Genomic DNA, 6,473 nt, shown 5'->3' with positions numbered 1-6,473 from the left:
CTACATGAAGATTAAAGTCACCCATGATTAATGTACTGCCTTCTTTACATACCCTCATTATCTCCTGATCTATTCTCTGTCCTACAGTATAGCTACTGTCAGGGGGCCTATAGACTATGCCCCCCACCTGTGCCTTCTTCACCTTGTTATTTCTTACCTCCACCCATGTGGATTCTACATCTTCTGATCCAATGTCATTTCTTCCTATCGTACTTATTCCAACTCGTACTAACAAAAGTACCCGAATAACCTTTCCTTCCTGCCAGGCGTTTCAAAAAGTCACATGACCCTGAATATTTAGTTCCCAGCTTTGATCTCCTTGTAACCATGTCTCCGTAATGGCTATAAGACCATATCCATTTACCTCTATTTGTGCCATTAATTCATTTATTTTGTACCAAGTACTACGTACATTTAAGTAAAGAGCCATTAATTATGCCTTTTTATCATTTTCCTCCTTTGACCCTAGTATCTGCTTTGATAATATATTTGTACACTCTTTATTTTCCTGTCACACTTTGGGCATCATTACCTAAATAGCTGTCCTGCAAAGCTGCCATATCCTTTTGCTTTGTAAGCCTACTTATCCCCTCTCCAAACTGCCGCCCCACCACTTCCATTTAGTTTAAAGCCTTCTCTGCAGCCCTAGTTAGTTGATTCGCCAGGACACTGGAGCCAGCTTGGTTCAAGTGAAGCCTGTCCCACTGGAACAGCTCTCTTGCACCACAGTACTGGTGCCAGTGCCCGATGAACTGAAACCCATTCCTCCCACACCAATCTCTGAGCCACGCATTTAACTCCTTGATTTTATTTACCTCATGCCACTTTGCCCATGGTTTGGGTAGTAATCTCGAGATTATTACCTTGGAGGTTCTGCTTTTTAATTTAGCTCCTAACTGTTCAAATTCTACCAGCAGAGCCTCCTTTCTAGTCCTACAAATGTCGTTGGTACCAATATGGACAACGACAACAGGATTCCTCCCCTTCCAATCCAAGTTCCTCTCCAGCCCTGAGGAGATGGCCTTAATCCTGGTACCAAGCAGACAACACAGCCAACAGAACTCATGCTTATGGCTGCAGAGAATAATATCTATCCCCCTTATTATGCTGTCCCCTTCCACGAATATGTTCCTATTTCCTCCCCCCACTTGAATGTCTCCCTGTACCACGGTGCCATGCTCAGTTCATTCATCCTCCCTGCAGTGGCAGCTCTCCTCTACACAGCTTGCAAAAACTGTTGGACAATTGCAGGGGCCAAGGCTCCTTGAATGCTAACCCCTGGGTCCCCATACCTGCCTCATCAGGGGTCACACCCTCCTGTCCCTGATCACAGTCCAAACTGGAATTACCTCACCTGAGGGGTGTGATTGCCTCCTGGAACAAAGGGTCCAGGTAACTTGCCCCCTTCCTGATGTGGCGCAATGCCTGCAGCTTGGAGTCCAGCTCCTCAACTCGGATCTGAAGTTCCTCGAACTGCAAGCACTTATTACAGATGTGTTCGCTCTGGGTCACCTTGGTGTCCAGCAGCACACCACATGCTGTAGCAGCAACACATCACATGTCCTTCCATCACTATCATATTTTATTTAATTTATTAATTAATTACACTAGTATCCCTGCTCTTTACACTTGAAAAATCACCCACTCTTTACACCAGTATTGGTCTTATACTTAGCAAGCTATTTTTAAGAAAAAGAGAAGAAACAAGCTAGAGACCGAAACACAAACTGAAGGCTTTACTTTTACTTTAAAGACCAGAAATACTCACCAATCCCAGTCACCGATCAACTGCTTTCCCTGCACTTGCAGCACATTGTGGTTTGTGATGTTACTCCACCGCTGCTCTCACTGAACCCCACCCCCTGCTCTCCAGCTCTTTTTAAAATATAGTCTCCTCGCTCTCCACAATCTTTTAAAAATGAAATCTCCCTGCTCTTTTTAAAATGAAGTCTCCCCGCTCTTTTTTAAGTGGGATCTCCCTGCTCTCTGCACTCTTTTTGAAATGACGTCTCCCCGCTCTCTGCGCTCTTTTTATAACGAACTTTTCCCCATTCTCCGTGCTCTTTTTAACTGAGGTCTCCCCGCTCTCTGCACTCTTTTTAAAATGAAGTCTCCTCTGCGTTCTTTTTAAAAATGAATTCTCCCCACTCTCCGCAATCTTTTTAAAATGAAATCTCCTCGCTATCCCTGCACTCCACGCGCTTTTTAAAATGAAGTCTCCCCGCTCTTTTTTGAAATACAGAAAGGCATAAAGCATGGAAGACTTATACTTGAGACCACTTCCTGTCTAAAACTGTTTATAGCCACTGTAACAACTTTGAAGTATAGTTACTGCTGTAATATGGGGAAAGCAACAACAATTGGTGCACAGCTAACTCTCACAGACACCAATGTGATTACCAGTTAAACATTTTCTGATGTTGATTGAGATTTTTGTGCTTAAGCCCTTGAGTGAGTCTTGAACCCAGAACCTTGTGATTCAGTGTTGAGAGGGCACCAAAACTGTACCACAATTAATGGTACAGGGTACAGCCTCATGTCCCCAGTACCCAATACCTGAAGCCCCTCCGTTTGGAATTTTGTCAGTAACTGTGACTTTGCACATTTGTCTGGAAAGAGATAGAAAAATCGCAGAAATGTGATTGTTTGAAGAAAGACACTGAATTACGGAACAGTTACTCATCGACAATTTTAGCTAAAACTTCATCTTTTAGTTCAGTTGCATCCAATTTGCGGGCACAGAGGAAAGCGAGAACGAGGAGAGAGACAGATTTCATGGCGGATCAGCTCAGTAGGTCCTGAAACAGAACTAAATAAGGATCAGCTCAATGGTGTGAAATGTTTTCCAGTAACAGTAATCATACACACTGAGAAGTGCATTGAGACACCGACTGATCACAGTTCATTCTTGCAGAAAAAAATAGCACAAGGTCGTGTGATCACAGTCCCCACTTACAGGGAGATTCCAATAACTGCTTCCAGTCCTATGCATGTTCAGCATAATTAAACGGCCATGTCTGGAAGTTTTTGACTTCGTGTGCAGTCCTTTGCATTTTTCTACATGTGTTTTATAATGAAATAATTTTATTTGTGGTGCAGGTCAAGCGAAGAAAAAAACAACACGAATTCTCATTGAAATGAAGTGTTCTTTGCAAAGGTTATTTCCCGACACCCAATGCAGAATCTCTATTTCTAGAGCAACTGAGATGGGACTTTGTAAATATCTGCTGAATGCAAAATCTGCAAAAAGGAAATATTTGCATCACATTTTAAATGTGCTTTTCTTCTTCTGAAACAGTTATGGTTTATTCGGATATTAAGTTATCTTAATTTCGTAACAGCTGGAATTACTGCTTGACCGATTGCTGGTTCATTTAATCCAGGAACCAAGTACCTCGCACCGTTCATATGCATGCACACTGTGTACATGCAGCTTATTTCTGAATTGGATAGTGATATCTTCTGTCTGTTTTCCTTTCAACCAGTTTGCCACTTTAGAAAAATCTATGGCTTTAATTAAGTTTTATGGAGTTGGAGTAAGATGCTTCCTTAATCTTAGGTGTGATTCTGCCCAACAAATGTTGGAGAGAGAGACTTTCCACAGTGTGGAAAACATCAACTCCATATAAATTTTAATTGAAATTCAGTTTATTTACATAAAATATTATATTTCTGAAGCTCTCAGGACCGAGGAGTTGTCATAGTGTAACTATGTACTTACACATTTGTTTTGTGTCCATAATGGATCCACTTCTTGAGTTACTACTTAATACGTTCCATTGGCATGTTAGTTTTCAGTACTAAATAATATTGCTACATTGTACTTGGAAGGAAGCAGAATTCTGTGGTCCACACAGAGTGAAACCAATGGCTGGAATAATCAAATATGAACATTTGAACTGGAACAGGCGATTCAGCCCCTCAAGCTAGTTCACCATTTCATTGAATCTTTTCTGCCTTGATTCTATATCCCTTAATAACATTGCCTAGGAAATATCTATCACTCCCAATCTTGAAACTTCCCCTCATCCACCGTCATATCCCTATTAAACTGTTCGCTCTTCGAGGAATGAGTCAAACTTTACCTGGATTTCACTGCACGTGAAAAAGAACTTTTGAAGACACAATACCTCGCCTAGGAGACTAATCTGGAACAGAGAAACGGGAATTACTCAGAGACAATTGTGTGAAAGAGCTATAGAAAAACAACGAAAATTCGATCTCTTACCTGCACTCTACACTCCCTTTGTCTTCACTGTCTGGATATCTGTGAGTCGCAGAGAGGTGCACCTGCCCGGTATTTAACAGCAATTCAATGAGCCTGCTGATGTGTATGACCTTAAATGGGCAAGAATTCCATATGTTATTGAAGTAGCTTCAAGATGTAACTCCTGATAACGTAATGTGGTAAATGTTGCATCCGCTGTGATACTGACTGTTGTGAAATCGTTGCACTCATTCAGGGCGGGGACATAGGGCATGAAGTTGGCCTCAGGGTCCACAGAGTTGTGGAGGGGGTAGATCCAACCAGAGCTCACCCCCCTATCAACACGCCCATGGCTCGTGGTCGCAAATACTCATGTTTGGTGAACACAGGGCCAGGCCTAGATATAGTGCCCCTACTATACTTTAATATTTCACAAACATTCAATATCTGGACTCATACATGAGGAATGTGGCTGTGACTAATAGGCTAAACAAGAGAGAAAGTTGCGGATCTAGCATATTTCGGTTTTCAGAAGGCATAATGAGTTGCTACAGAAAAGTTAATATCAAGAGATTCGGGATAATTGGATTGGAGGTAGTACATTAGCGTGGTTTGGAAATTGGTTACTGAAGTGCAAACAAAGAATAAGAACAAACAGGATGGCAAGATGGAGTGCCACAAGGTTCAGAGTTTTGGATCCAGGTATTTTCAATCAATATCAATGATTGATATTAACATAAGGAAGCAAAGTTTAATGGCTCCTAATTTACTGAGGACACAAGGCTAGGTGAGAAAGTAAGCCGTGATGAAAGCACAAATAGGCTGAACAGGGATGAACAAGTTAAATGATTGGGCAGGGTGGGCCAGATGAAATAGAAAGTGTGAAATTATCCACCTTGGCAAGCAGAATGGGAATCTGAATAAATTTCAAATGGTGCGAGAGTGTAAACTTTTGGTATTCAATGGGACTTTGGTGTTCTTGGACACAAAGCATGGAAAGTTGCAGATACAACAAGCAATTAGGATTGAAAATTGTATGTTAGCATTTGTCATAATGGAATTCAAGTATCACAGTAAGGAAGCATTGTTGAAATTGTATTGGCCTTTGTGAGACCACATCTGGAGTGCAACATAGAATTTTGATCTTCTCACCTAAGGAAGAATAACCTTGATTTAGATGAGGTGCAACAAAGTGGTATTAATTGTTGGAATGGGAGCACTGTCGCATTTATTGAGGGAAAATGGCCTTTTCGAGTCTGGAATTTAGAAGGATTATGAGTGATCTTATTGAAAGATAGAAAATGCTTTGAGGGCCCGACAGGTGAATACCAACCAGCTGTTTGTCCTGGTTGGAGAGTGCAGTCTCAGGGTAAGGAGTTGGCCATTTAGAACTGAGTTGAGGAGAAATGTATTTACTCGGTAATTGTGAATCTTTGGAATTCTTTATCCCAGTCGGCGGTGGTGAGCATATTCAAGGCTTTTTTGGGGCATCAGGGGATATGGACACAGAGCGGGAAGGTGATTCAAATGTTCACCAAGGTCTTAGTGAATCTCAGAGAAGTCTCCAAATGCCGAATGGCCCAGTCCTGTTCATATTTCTTATTATTTCTTATTAACTAACTGAGTCATCTACCATTGAGTGACTGACACCTGTGGAACACCAATTGAAACTTGGAAAGGAATTGAGGGTGTGAAGCGCACAATTAATGATGCCACACAGTTAATAATGAACTGTGAGTACTCACATTCTCGGAGTGAGATGAGCAGAGGCTATTTATTTTGCTATGGTGGATCCATGAATTATTAGAGTTAAATGTGAGTTCAACTCAACATGCAGCTTATGGGGGAAAACAGGGTAGTGGGATTGAGGAACTGTACCAAAGAACTAGGGAAAGAGCATTGGCCGATTAACTCCCTTCTGTATTTATGATTCCAAGATTCTATAATTATGAATTTTTCATTACTGTTCTCGTTTCTAGGTCAGAAATTTAAAAGTCAGACTCTTGCATTTGATCCAACAACTCCCAATGACAGAACATATCATAGTGTAGGATTACTGTAATGTTGCAGGAACTGTTCTTCAGATGAATGACCAAAAGAGGCCTCTGCTGAAATAGATGGCGAATCATAGAATCGGAGCATTGTTACTGTAAATAACGAGGAAATTCGGCCCGTCTTCGGCCCTTTGTAAGAGAAGCTCAGCTTATCCCACTCTCCCCTCATTTCTCCATATCCTGAATTCTTTTCCCACCGTCCGCTCTCCTTG

General features: G+C 41.5%; 1 long non-coding RNA gene across 3 annotated transcripts; it reads right to left on the bottom strand.

Annotated features, from left to right (window-relative positions):
* Nucleotides 1-2,679: 2,679 nt before the first annotated feature.
* LOC144671724 (uncharacterized) lies at nucleotides 2,680-4,410 on the bottom strand. Of its 3 annotated transcripts, none has more exons than XR_013573995.1 (3): nucleotides 4,229-4,410; nucleotides 4,086-4,171; nucleotides 2,680-2,798 (listed from the first exon to the last, which is right to left on the bottom strand). It is a non-coding gene; the product is annotated as an uncharacterized LOC144671724 (long non-coding RNA). The 3 variants fall into 3 exon arrangements; XR_013573996.1 differs by having other exon boundaries at nucleotides 2,680-2,809; nucleotides 4,086-4,148; XR_013573994.1 differs by having other exon boundaries at nucleotides 4,086-4,148; nucleotides 4,229-4,405.
* Nucleotides 4,411-6,473: the final 2,063 nt, after the last annotated feature.

The sequence above is a fragment of the Cetorhinus maximus genome, chromosome 34 (genome assembly GCF_964194155.1).
Source record: "Cetorhinus maximus chromosome 34, sCetMax3.hap1.1, whole genome shotgun sequence".
NCBI classification, from domain to species: Eukaryota; Metazoa; Chordata; class Chondrichthyes; order Lamniformes; family Cetorhinidae; genus Cetorhinus; species Cetorhinus maximus.
Note: the sequence above shows the minus strand (reverse complement) of the source record. Positions and strands in the feature narration are given on the sequence as shown.